This window comes from Notolepis coatsorum (genome assembly GCF_963971535.1).
Source record: "Notolepis coatsorum genome assembly, chromosome: 14".
Classification (NCBI taxonomy): domain Eukaryota; kingdom Metazoa; phylum Chordata; class Actinopteri; order Aulopiformes; family Paralepididae; genus Notolepis; species Notolepis coatsorum.
The window spans coordinates 9,203,368-9,217,922 of NC_140178.1; the positions used below are offsets into that span (position 1 = coordinate 9,203,368).

General features: G+C 40.9%; 1 protein-coding gene across 7 annotated transcripts in view; it reads left to right on the forward strand.

The window, feature by feature from the left end:
* Positions 1–7,611: 7,611 nt before the first annotated feature.
* Positions 7,612–14,555, forward strand: part of stat3 (signal transducer and activator of transcription 3 (acute-phase response factor)) — a 56,208-nt gene continuing 49,264 nt past the window's right edge. For all 7 annotated transcript variants that reach the window (XM_084329700.1, XM_084329703.1, XM_084329701.1 and 4 more), the window contains exon 1: positions 7,612–7,777. The gene's annotated coding sequence lies outside the window, so the exon portion shown is untranslated. The remainder of the gene's footprint in view (positions 7,778–14,555) is intronic.

The window sequence follows — 14,555 nt, forward strand, 5'->3', positions numbered from 1 at the left end:
ATGCACATAAAATAGACATATCAACCCTGTATTTGAGATGTTTACACAATACGTTTGATGAGGGTAAAAAAATGAAGTGCTTGAGCACAGCAGTGTTTTAGATGTTTAGTGTCAGAGCCACAGGTCTTTCTCATATACTCTGCCTTTCCCCCGTCCTATAGAACAATTACAGTTCTGAATGACTTTACAGAACAACAGCAATATGTACGTCTACTTAAGTTAAAGTTGTATTTATTTTTAGGCACAATAAATAAAGATCCTCCTAGAGTTTTGATAGTACAGATTACAAACTGGAATTATGAGAGAATGATGGGTCAGTGTCGTCACAGAAACCATGAAAGATGGCTTCACTTTACCAGAGACAAACACCTGCCATTAATGACTAACGACTATGTTAATGAAAAGCCCCATATACTATTTTCTGTTAGCGTTACAAACACTCGATTTGCTGTGAGAAGAACTGTTGAGACAGTTTGATTTCACATATTTATCATGAATATTGATTTTTAACACTGAAGTTTAACACTCAATGCTAAATATCAGATTTACATTGGATATACACATATTATTAAAATGTAACTAGTTCTGAATCCAACTAAACTAGTTTTTGAGATATCGCCATTTTTGTATTATACTTTTTAGTTGTTGATTCAATCTTGTCTACCAATTAAGGCATGCTTATGTGAAATCAATATTTTTAATAAAATGTTGTCTTGTGTAGCCACATGTCTTGGCAGTTCTCACAGTAGGTTTTATGTTTTTACCTCGAACAGAAAGAATTATGTGGGGCTTTTCCTTAACATACTAAATATAGTCGTTAGTCATTAATATAGTCATGAGTCATTAATGGGGTAAACTCATACAAACGCTGTAGCCTCATCCATTGATTTGAAAAATCTCAACTGGTTTGCTCTCAGCTCTGGGAGAACTTTATATAATATCTATTAGGGCTGTCAGTTTATCGCGTTAATTAGATTAATTAATTACACAGCAAATTATCGCGTTATGAAAATTAACTCAAAATTAACTTTAGAAAATATATATATATATTTTATTTTTCTCATTCATTCCATAAGAACGTAGAATACACATTTACAGACATTTTTTTTTAATATGGTCCATTTGCATGTTCTTGGTATCTGATTCTAGGGACATCTATGGATCTCAGGGAATGTATTCCCAGTGTCAGAAATACTGTGTCTGTTACTAGGCTTGAGTAAATTGTAATGAACCAAAGGAGAATATCAATTAAAATTGTTTTATCATTGACTGTGAATAACACCATGCTAAAATTGACCAGACCTGAAAAATCTAAGCAAATGAATAAATGGAAGATGATTAAACAGAAGGTTTTGTAGATACAGTACTGAATTCTGCCATCCGGACACATGCAATTTGAAATATGATTATAGAATATAGAATATCAGGCCTAAAATGGTTATGCGATTAAAATGTGATTAATTAGATTAATTAATTACAAATCCTGTTATTAATTAGATAAATTTTTTTAATCGCCCGACAGCACTAATATCTATATATATATATATATATATATATATATATATATATATATTATATACTAAATTATAAAATTCCACTGTGGACATAGGAGGAAACAGCATTGTCGCCCCACAACTTCTATGAGAACATGTCGCTGTGACCCATATGATTCCAGGCCGAAATCAGGAAGCTGTTGTTTATTGAACGTCGACTGTTCTGTGCTTGATGCTACAATGGCCGAAACGCAAGCCAACCTGATCTTCGTAGCAACAGAACAGACTGCGGAGGAGAACGGTGCGTATACTCACAGGGCCCCCAAGGCAGGATGGTGGTGAACAATAGGCGTCTGCCTGCCTGCCTGCCTCCCCGGAGCCCATTGTGTCCAACCTTGATGGGGTGTAAGTAGCAGAGAAAGAGCCGTCGTCCCTGAAGAGAGGGAGCACCATTAGGATAATCAATGGGCCGCGGGATCTGATTAAGGAGAGTGCTGCTCCTTCTGAGCACAGATCACATGGATGGATCATGGAACAAAGGCGACACGGAGAGGACATTGCCTGTCTGTTTGTCTGTCTGTGTGTCTGTCTGTCTGTGTGTCTGTCTGTCTGTCTGTCTGTCTGTCTGTCTGTCTGTCTGTCTGTCTGTCTGTCTGTCTGTCTGTCTGTTTGTCCTGAAAGACAAAAGTCTTTCTCTGGTCTGCATCCCCTTAACAATTGTGTGTATTGAGCCGTACTGAATTGTACCCATTCTGCAATCTGTTAAATAAAGTTTTCATTAATTAATTCATTCATTCATGCTTGTCTGTCTGTTTGTCTGTCTATCTGTCTGTCTGCCTGTCTGTCTATCTGTCTGCCTCTGTCTGTCTGCCTGTATGTCTGTCTGCCTGTATGTCTGTCTGCCTGCCTGTCTGTCTGTTTGTCTGTCTGTCTGTCTGTCTGTATGCCTGTCTGTCTGTCTGTCTGTGTGTCTGCTTGTCTGTCTGCCTGTCTGTCTGTCTGCCTGTATGCCTGTCTGTCTGTCTGTCTGTGTGTCTGCTTGTCTGTCTGCCTGTCTGTCTGTCTGTCTGTGTGTCTGCTTGTCTGTCTGCCTGTCTGTCTGTGTGTCTGTCTGTGTGTCTGTCTGTGTGTCTGCTTGTCTGTCTGTGTGTCTGCCTGTCTGTGTCTGTGTGTCTGTCTGTGTGTCTGCTTGTCTGTGTCTGTCTGTCTGTCTGTCTGTCTGTCTGTCTGTCTGTCTGTCTGTCTGTCTGTCTGTCTGTCTGTCTGTCTGTGTCTGATTGTCTGTCTGTCTGTGTCTGCTTGTCTGTCAGACAGACAAGCAGACAGACAGACAGACAGACAGCCAGACAGACACACAGACAGGCAGACAGTGTCTCAGGAGGTAGAGCGGTCGTCTGGTAGTCAGAAGGTTCCCGGGAGGGTCCTTGAGCAAGACACTTAACCCCTCACTGCTCCTGATGAGCAGGTTGGCACCTTGCATGGTCGCCTCGCTTTGGATAAAAGCTGCTACTGTATATATGTAACGGACGGCACCGTGAAGCGCAGTCACGATGGACTTTGTGGCGAGTAGCGGTGCTGTGGGTTAAACTCGCTCTCATCCTCAAAAGAGACACATAGACACGTTACAAAGCAGTGAGTTCACTTCTTGGTACAGCGGTCTGTGCTGTTGCCCGCGGCGTGGGAGACCCGGGTTCGAAACTCCCTCGGGTTACATATACAGTAAGTGCACCATTTAAAATAACAGAAGTACTCCTAATATATTATGTACAGTATGACTGTACTGACTTCTGCATGTCGTTCTTGTTTTCACATAATCATCCGCTGAGCTAGCGGAGGTAGACCGCATGGCCTACGACGTCTTCCCTTTTTGTAGTTCTGTGGCTCCAGGTGAAAAGGTGACTACAGCCAGTGTTGTATAGTATTCAAGTCCGAGTCCTGGACTGGTTTTCAGGACTCGTGACTCGACTTGGACTTGAGCAGTGATGACTCAGACTTTGGACTCGAGCATCGACTGCATTCGGACTCGGACTTGAGGTGCAGACGAGGACTCGGACTTGATAAATACAGTTATTTATTTGGATTTCTTTTGTAATAGGCCCTAATCGTTTGGCATAAGATATTGATGGCTATATTAATGACAAAGTAAATAAACTCGCTTCGAAATGGTGACCGCTGTCTGTGTCATTTATGTTTAATGTGTAGACCTTTTTTTATTTGCATGTCAGCTCACAGTGGACTGAGTAGAGTGGACTCAACCTTGATGACTTGGACTCGGACTTGGACTCGGGGTAATGGGGACTTGACTCGGACTCGACTCTGGCTCTTCTTTGGTGACTCGGACTCGAACACTGGGGACTCGCCAAGATCTCGCCAAGCTGCAGCGGGTGATTGGCTCCGCGGAGAGGGTGATCGGCCCTCCCTCAGGTCCCTGCACGACTCCAGGGCGCTGAAGAGGGCGAGGAAGATCATCATGGCCGACCCCTCCCACCCCGGTCACAGCCTCTTCACCCTGCTCCCCTCTGGGAGAAGGCTGAGGATCCCAAAGGCTGTGAAAGCTCGTCACAGACTGAGCTTCTTCCCCTCAGCTGCCAGGCTGATCAATGCCTCAGGTCCCCCCCCTCTGCCCCCAAGTGACACTGGCACAATGACACTGACTGCACTGCACTAGTCCTTACTGGAACTCTGCACTTTTCACTTTACACTTTATATATATATATATATATATATATGTATTTAAATGATTAATCCTCCTCTGCATTTTTTTTGTCCTGTGTCTGTGTTGGTGTTTGTCGTTACTGTGAAAAAAGAAATGAAAAAATGCATACACTGTAGTGCTGCAACAATTACCAATGTGTTTTGCACAGATGGCTTAATAAAGGAATCTGAATCTGAATCTGAATCTGAATCGACTCGGACTCGAGATTTAGTGACTCGACTACAACACTGACTACAGCTGTGTGGAAAAGACCGGGCTTGTTCTCAATGAAAGAAATCCTTAGTCGACTAATAGCCTTGGCTATTGCAGGTGTGCAGGTTGGCACCTTGCAGTGTGTGAATGGGTAAAATGTGAGGAACAAAAAATTGTAAAGCGCGTTGGACGAAAGCTGTTATATAAATGCAGCTTCTATCCCCAGACCATCAGGCTGCTAAACGAACAATAAACACTATGAAACAACCATCAAATGCACACAGCACACACACCCACACGCACACACTCACTCAAACAAACAACACACTGCAGCACCCACTCTCCACACTTTAGATCACACAAACACACTTTACACTTTATATTTATTGATAAAGGATTTGCACTACAACTCGTACACCTACTGTAAATTGTACCTAAATTGCACCTCATCCCATTTCTGCCTTGCACTATATAGTATTGTATATTAGTACACTGCACAGTATTGTATATTATATGGTAACTCAGTTACGTCTATTCTGCATCGAACATTGTACATATGTCTAAACTGAACACTGTGACCTCATTTTTTTTACTTCTAATTTTACTATGTTATTTTATTTCATACTTATCTTGTCTTGCACAGTCTCTGGAGCGTAACAGTAAGAAGCATTTTGTATAAAAGTATTCTGTACTTCTGTATGACAACTATTAAAGAAACTTGAACTTGAAACTTGAAACTGTTTACCAAACCGAACTAATCGAGTGAGACGGGACAGCCCTCGAGAAGACCAAGTAAACCTTGTACAAAAAAAAACCCAAAACATTCTCGTTCTGTAAAACGATCGGCCACACTGTTCTGCAACAAGTCCTGTCATCCAGGAATAGAAAACGTCCTGACACATGATATATCACCAGCCCTCTCTGTTCTACGGCTTCTTGATAATCAAATCATGAAGCTTGCTTCTTTGTGTTTACGTTATGGAATCTTCCTTTGCACCCTAACAACGTCTATATAAATAAAAAGCTACCTGGCAGCTGTTGTTTTTTTCCTGCTCGAGTTGACCGTTTTATTTGAGCATGCCTGGTTACATCTGGGTCAAATTACCTAGTCACATCATAGTCATTATTAAAGGAAGACTACACATGGTGTGTGTTTGTTTGTATGTGAAGAAGACCACATGAGAAAGTAGAGAATATACTTCCTGTTTATTTATGGAAGAGGGACTTGAGCCGTGCACACTCACTCGCACAATCTATACACACAAAAGCCCATGGACTATGTAAATAACACTGACTTCATGTTTTACTTTGAGACGAAGACACAAGTTTCACTTCTCACTCACTGAGTCATGACATTGCACACTAGGATCCGGTGCCTAAGTGACTTGTGAAATAAGATCACTGCCTACATTTTGAGGGATCATCCCCATGTTCCCCGGGTCCTATGTTCCCCGCTTTGATTGATTAATAGATTGAACATTTTATAAATTTTTATTATTTTATTAATTATTAATGTCCGCGTTGTTTCGAACAGTTAAGCTTAGGCCCTCTTTCGAACTGGTTAAGGTTAGAGTTTGGAATCAGGGCTGGTGGTCTAAAATGTTAAATCAATCAATCAATCAAAGCGGGGAACATAGAAACCGGGGATGAATGAATGAATGAAAACTTTATTTAACAGATTGCAGAATGGGTACAATACAGTACGGCTCAATACACACAATTGTTAAGGGGATGCAGACCAGAGAAAGACTTTCGTCTTGTTTACATCAGGGTCCCCCATTTTCAATTCATATAGACATTTATGACATACACAACATACATGACATTTATGGCATAGGGACATATAGGTATTTAGTACTGATACATTTGTGACATAAACGGTATTCAAATATACAGTACTGTTACCCCTAGATCCTGACAGAGTATATACATATGATGGGGAGGGGACTGTACATTAGGAGGGGGTGGGTGGGTGGGAGGGAAATATACATACGGTGGGGAGGAGACTGTACATTAGGAGGGGGTGGGTGGGTGGGAGGGAAATATACATACGGCGGGGAGGGAATATATACATGCGGTGGGGAGGAGACTGTCTATTAGGAGGTGGTGGGGGTTTTGGGCATTTACGGTGGCCAGTTTCGAATTGCAGCCTCCCGTAGGTGCTCTTTAAGAGCGGTTTTGAATGTGGGTAGGGATTCACATTCCTTTACAGCTTTACAGGGGAACATAGGACCCGGGGAACATAGACATGCTCCCCATTTTGACAGCAAGGTTGTCTTGCGGTTTTTAACATTGTGGGTTAGTAATAGGTTGGTCTGCTTTGCTGATTGATTGATTGATTGAAAATGTTATTAACAGATTGCAGAATGGGTACAATACAGTACTATACGGCTCAATACACACAATTGTTAAGGGGATGCAGACCAGAGAAAGACTTTCGTCTTGTTTACATCAGGGTCCCCCATTTTCAATTCATCATGACATACATGACATACATAGACAGTAGGCCTACTGCTACATCTATACATTTATGACATAGATGTATACAGTACTGTTTATGATACAAAACATTTCTAAAAACAGAGTATATACATTTGAGGGGGAAGAATTGCACATTGGTGAGAACAGACGGCAAATAACAGATGAAGAAAAAGGGGGATCAATTCTGTTTCACGTTTGAGCTTATTAAACTCGCGATGACGTAGCTACTGCCAGTAATTCAGATGACTTCCAGCCTGGCTGTTCCGTTGAGGAACACTTCCTCCCGCCGCAAGTCCTCGCCTCCTGGGCTCATCCCGGAGGGGGAGGGCGCTCTCGCGTGGAACAGCACAGTCGCGAGACCAATAAACACGACGACACGTTCAACCTTCCCTTCAGGCCCTTGGTCCCGCCTCTCTTGGCAACATACCGGATAGTGATTGGGTGGAGGTTCTGGTCTCGACTTCGATTGCCTCCCGTGCCTGCCAATCACGTCTTGGTCCCGCCTCTCTTGGGGACATACCGGATAGTGATTGGGTGGAGGTTCTGGTCTTGACTTCGATTGCCTCCCAATCACGTCTTGGTCCCGCCTCTCTTGGCAACATACCGGATAATGATTGGGTGGAGGTCTGGTCGTCTCGACTTCGATTGCCTCCCGTGCCTGCCAATCACGGCCTTTTTTAATAGGTGTTTGTCTGGCTGCAGTGTCTGGTGGGCAGGACGAGGAAAAAACTCGGTGTGCAATAAAGAAGTGGGCGACACAAAAAAATACGTTGTTGCTTTCGTTTTTTTAACTCTTCTTTGTCGCTTTATATATATATTTTTTGTTTATATATCAAGTTTAATAGGTTGTGATATTGACCGTTGGGTTTTTTGGACGAAAAAAACAGTGAACGAGGTAAGGGCTATAATAATATAACGCCTTTTCTCATACTCTACATTGCTATGCTATGCTTCAAGTTCTACCATTTCCGTTTGCTTGTTGTGGTAAACATGTTACTTTACTTTACATTTTACATGTTTTTTTTTAATTTTTTTTTAGGTTAGGGGTTATTACTTCTGCTGCACTACACGAATAGTTATTGATCGTGTAACGTTACAGTTGCAACGATTTATCGACATTGATTTACATTCCCACCCGAACCCTCCGTCCTATTGTTACATAAAAGTTATTACTTTTGGTCCTTGCTTCTTGCGATTATTATTTCATTTATAACTGATGTTTATTACGATTCTTTCATCCAAATCAACACTGTCCCGTCCTATCCTGTGATCCTCCATTTGCATTTCTCAACTTTGTGGTTCGAGTCATTTAATGATTCTGTGGTTATGATGATGCCATCTGAATAGAATAGAAGAATAGAAGTACTGTATTGATCCTCCTGAGGGAAATTCAGCACCACACAGATCATCTCTCACAATAAACAGTTAGGTAGTCACAAATAAGAATACACAGTCAAAGATGCATTCTAAAATATACAGTCCAAAAATGTAAAGTAACATGTACAGTGAAATGTGCAGGAAGATATATACAAGTGTCATGAGAGTTGTATGTTGAGTTGTTTTTTTGTGGAGGACATGTTCAGTTTTGCAGGATTTTTGGAGAAAGCATGGCACTTGAGACAAAACACACTATATCCAATTGTATATGAATTCCTCTTGTTTCTTTGTTTACATACATTGCTTACACAGCTTGTGTTATATTACGTTTTATTGTATTTTCGTTTTCTTGTGGCCATCTTGGTCTATATGTCATTTGTCAAGTAATTTGTTATTATTATACTTATTGTTTATGTGTCTTGTAAGCCCATATGGGCTGGGCATACACCTGTAAGACACGAAAATAAAAAAAAACATCAAATCAAAATATACAAATGATGCCCCTTGCTGTTGTTATCACAGCTGAATAGCATGACAAAGTCAGCTTAAAGCAAGCTAATCAGTGATCCAAGGTTCTCAGTGATTAGGCCACATCATTACTTTGCTCTATAGGGGGGGGGGGGAATGGGGAAATCTCTCTACTTGTGCTGCTGTTATTTATCTGGCATTACTTTCATAAAAGCAGTACAACACACATCACAGTCTCAAAATATAGGTCATGTGTAGTAGAGTAAAACAGTTTACTAAATGATTTGCCATGGTTTCATAATATATCAAATGGACATCATCAATGCACTCACTTGCCTTTGGTTGTCATCTCGTGAGAAATACGACTACTTCTGTTAACTGTGTGATACTACTATCATACTATACTATTACGACGCTTTTAATCTTACTGCAGGCAGTGCAGTGAGTGTACAAGACAAGATCAAGACAAGATTCCTTTATTGTAAACATGAAACGTATCCATCGTCGTGGCTGTCCTTAAGGAAATGCTTAGTGGAATATTAGTGTTGTTCCTTTCAGGAACAGTTCTGCTCTATTGTCTGGCAGGTAATGATATGTTGTAGGCTGTGCCAGTGTGCCCGGCCTGAGTACACACTACACAGTACACCTGGCTGGCCTGGTAGAACCAGCTTTATTGATGCCAAAGGTCTAAGGCCTGCTGAGTTCCCTCCCTTCCCCTTTCAGAACACCTTTAGTTTTCTTGTAGACGGGCACGAGTTGGAGAAAATGTCTACAAGAGAGAACTTGCGCACATTGGCTTTTTACTTTACTTGTTGAAAGTGTTATAACGTTTTTGATATCGAAACCTGGTATGGAAACCCAGGGGCCAAGAATAAGAACAAACTGGCAAGGATATAGGGAAACCACAAAAACAATTGTCTTGAGTTATGTACTTGGGGAATAGCAAATAGGCTATTGTTGTCTGATCCTTTGCATCCCCTTCATGGTGAGTTTGACAAGCTTCCATCTGGAAGGTGGAAATATATATTTAAGAAGTCTTTCATCCCACACACATACCATTGCTCTGATGACTTCTTAGCTTTTCTTTTTAACCGTGGTACTGGTTTTAAGTACCCAAAGCTCTGTCTGTTTGTGTTAGGGGTGCACCGATATATCGGTTGGGTATCGGTATCGGCCGATAAGCTCAAATGTGCCGATAGCAGTCGCCGATAACTAACCATCCATTTGTGTAGCGTCAAGACAAAAAAAAAAAATTCACTCGCGACCTACCTGCACAACGCCCGCCGTCCGCCCCACACACACACAAGCTACTGCATCAAAGTTACTATTTATGATTAACAAGGCATTCGTTTTGTGGCATTAGCGTTATATAGTTAGTGTTACACGGACAATAACATCAGCATATTATTATTACCCATAGCAGCAAGGCATTACTCCGAGTCCGTTCATAGCCGGGAGGCAGACGACTAACGTTACTGGTGAAAATGTGATTTACGTTGGAATACTCCTTTGCCAACTTGCTGTACTTTGCTTGCAGGTCTGCAGCCATTATTACTGGATTAAGAATAGCCCCAACTTTAGCCAACGTAACGTTATGGCTAAACCTTTAACATTAGTTAACCCTAGCTTTCGGTTAGCTGTTCAATGCTAATGTAATAACACAACCAAGCGAATCCATCAGAGCTCCCCATCAACACCGCTCTGTCGGGAGGATGGCATTTAAGAAAGTATCTGCTGTTAAAATGACACAAACATTCGTTTTGTGGCATTAACGTTATTATAGTTAGTTACACGTTCAATTACATCAGCATAGTATTTACCCGAAGATAGCAAGCAAGCCGTGCATAGCTCGGTTACATTCCGTTGCTCATTCCGTACCCAACTACACATTCTGCAATCTGTTAATAAAGTTTTCAACCAGACAAATGTATAGAAAGGCTTTGTTTTATTATAACATTTGTTGCAGTAAAATCATTGTGTCTCGTTTGGCCATCCTGTGGAGCGCGCTGGTCGGCGGGCACTGCCGGGCAGCTAACTTATTAGCTTGTTGTGGTTCTGAGTTTGACTCGCATTCTCACAAGCAGATCAATGGCGGCATGCCCCGAAGTAGAAAAATGAATATTCGCTTGGTGGTAAGCAGGAGGTGGGTGCTAGCGGTGTGGCGTAATTGGCCGAATCGACTGTCAATCAAAATGGTTCCATTGCATTGGTTGAAAGCTCTGGTTGAGAGAATAGTATCCCGCTGCAGGCCGCCAGAATGGTTCCATTGCATTGGTTGAAAGCTCTGGTTGAGAAAATAGTATCCCTCTGCAGGCCGCCAGACGATACTGGGAGAGGGATCAGTGATACCATAAACATATTTCTTGATGTTTCCTTTTTTAAGTAAGTAAAGAGGCCTACAAATACAAACACACATACAAATATACAGTAGTTTCATTAAAAAAATTAAAAAAAAATTAAAAAAAAAATTAAAAAAAATTAAAAATACTTATTTTTTGCCACAATTATCGGTATCGGTATCGGTATCGGCCGATTGTGTTAGTTGAACAATCGGTATCGGTATCGGTGGCCAATTTTCATATCGGTGCACCCCTAGTTTGTGTTGTTGTTGTTGTTTTTCTTTTGTCTATGTTTTGGGCCAATGTCTTTTGTGCCTGTATGGTGTTGTACTGTGTTGTCTTGTTGATTGCAACCACGAAAGCGGCTATCTATCTATCTATCTATCTATCTATCTATCTATCTATCTATCTATCTATCTATCTATCTATCTATCTATCTATCTATCTATCTATCTATCTATCTATCTATCTATCTATCTATCTATCTATCTATCTATCTATCTATCTATCTATCTATCTATCTATCTATATAATCTATATAATCTATCTTTCTCTTTCTATTTCTCTTTCTCTTTCTCTTGCTCTTTCTCTTTCTCTTTCTCAGGGCTGTGTTTATTTCCCATACATGTATGTATTTTCTGGGACCCACCACGATATCAAGCCCACCACCACCACAGATACATGTCCCAAACTGTTACAATAACATTGTCTCGTCCGTCGTGCACACAGCCCTTTCCGCTACTCTGTCTGTTGTCTCCGTCTGTTTATCTCTCTCTGTCTACATCTCCCAAACTGTTACAATAACATTAACATTTAACAATGTCTCGTTGTGCGTACACTCCTTTCCACTACTCTGTATGTTGTCTCTGTCTGTCTGTTTCTGTCTCTTTCTCTCTCTCTGTCTCTGTCTACATCTCCCAAACTGTTACAATAAAAAACATTAACATTGTCTCGTCTTGCATGTACACAGGCTAGCCCTTTCCACTACTCTGTCTGCTGTCTGGCCCCGCCTGCTACCGCCCCAGATAACCATAGGGCGGCTGGGCGATATGGCCTAAAAATAAAATATCAGATTTTTTCACACCACATCCGATTTACGATTTTAATCGATTTATTTCTCTTAAAAACTAGAAACGCCAAGGATTTAAAAAAAAAAAATCATCCTAAATCATTCATTCGAATTAATCGAATGAATCCATAAAATCTATTAATCGCCCAGCCCTACGTGGAGCCTGTGAGAACACCTACAGGGGATACACACAAGTCGTAGGAGGCAGAACCTCTGTGTTTTTCTTCGCCAATTCAATCGATATCTATCTGTGAAAGCCTTTCAAGGGTAACCTTGTTAACACTGACCTCTGATCTGTGATCCCACAACATCTGGTCTTTGTGGGCTCAGAATGTTTGTCTAGATACTTAAATTGCATTCCAATCTATTATGTACACTAATCACTGGATTTGAATGCAAAAGCATAGACAAACATTACTTCCATGGAGAGTTTATGGTGCACCCTTTTAACGCAAGATTGCGTTAAAAGGGTGTACCATAAACTCTCCACGGAAGTACTAAACGTAAACGTAACCTACGTCAATGGAGAATTTCTGGAAATTAATTCCTCAAATGCTTCCCGTTGCCTGATGTGAAACATATTCCTATAAGCTCAACCTTGTGCCTCTGTAACATTCTTCACCGAAGCTCAGGCTGATAGCTTGAGGCATATTGCACGGACTCACACACATGTATTAAGTCCCCAGCCTAGGGCTCCATTATAAACGGGACTTACATCATAGCTCTTTTTTTACAACCTCAAAGGTAGCTTTTACACGAATGTCTTGTTGGGGTTAGGGCTGGGCGATATGACGATATTATATAAATATCGGGTACAGTTCATTAACGATACACTTTTTAAACGTATCGTGGATATCGTGATGTTTTGCCCAAGAGGCTTGTGTTGCGTCAATCTGGTCCACACGTTGACACTTTTGAACAGCGCCGCCCCACACACACACTACTGCATCAAAAGTTACTACTTATGATAACAAAGGCATTCGTTTTGTGGCATTGACGTTATATAGTTACACTTTCAATAACATCAGCGTATTTACATAGCAACGACCGAGGTCGACCTAGATATAGCAAGCATTAGCCGTTCATATCTCAGCCCGTGCTGACTCCGTTGTGCCCATTCTGCGGTCTGTTAATAACGTTTTCAATCAGACAGATGTATGGAAATGCTTTTATTATAACATCCGTTGCAGTAAAATCATTATGCCTCCAGTCGTTTAGTCATTCTGCAGAGCTAAAAGGTAAAAGTCGGCCGCGGCGAGCTACCGCTGCCATTGTTGTTTTCATTGAGCTCTCCAATAGCGGAAGTAAAAAATTAATACGCGCTTGCCGATTGGTGCTAAGAACAGCAGGGCGGGTGCAAGCGATGTGACGTAATTGGCAGACGCGACTGTCAATCAAACTGATTCTGTTTGCCGACTGAATGAATATAAACGTTATTAACAGATTGCAGCATAGGTACAATACAGTACAGCTCAATACAACAACAGTCAACAGTGGACTGGAGGATGCAGACCAGAGAAAGACTTTCGTCTTGTTTACATCAGGGTCCCCCATTTTCAATTCATCATATTTCGTATCTAAATCATATAATATCTCATTGCTAAATATATGCAATATATAATCTAATAATCCAATAATCTAAATCTAATATATAATATAAAAATGCTAAATGCATGGGTATTTTATTTTGTCTTTAATGTTAGCTTGCAAACTCAAATACTGTCTTGGTAAGCCTCATAATGAATTGTTTGGGGGAAAAAAAGAAAAACATCGTGATGCGTATCGTGTATCGCCGAAAGGTCAGAAAATATCGTGATATCATATTTAGGCCATATCGCCCAGCCCTAGTTGGGGTAGAGAGGGAGTTCCAGAGTCTGGGTGATGTGAAGGTTGAGACCTGGGGGGTGAAGAGAAGGGAAGCTAGGGTGGATCTGAGGGACCTAGAGAGGGGTTAGTAGGGGCAGAGGAGGTCAGTGAGATATGTAATGTAGGGCTGTACCGAATGTCATTTTTTTTAAACATTCGAAGCGTCTATTAAAGTATTCGAACGAAGCTTCGAATGTCTATAAAAAAAAGAATTCATACATTTTTTAATTTTTTTTTAAACTAAATCCTCAATTTGAATAAAGTTATTAATCTGATTAAATGAACCTTTTTCTTTTATTAAATCAACTTTCTTGATCAGTTTCGTCAATAAGGGCACGGTTGGTATGAAAGTGATGGTGACGTCTTATAGTATAATATATTATAATATTAGTGTAGCCTAATCTTTAACTGCAACTGTGAAGAAACCCCCCCATTGGTTTAAACAGATTGAATAGACAGAAAAAAAAGATTCGAATGTTGATTTAGAATTCGAATGTCAACATCAACATTATGTTCGAAGCATTCGGTACAGCCCTAGAGATATGGCGGGTGGG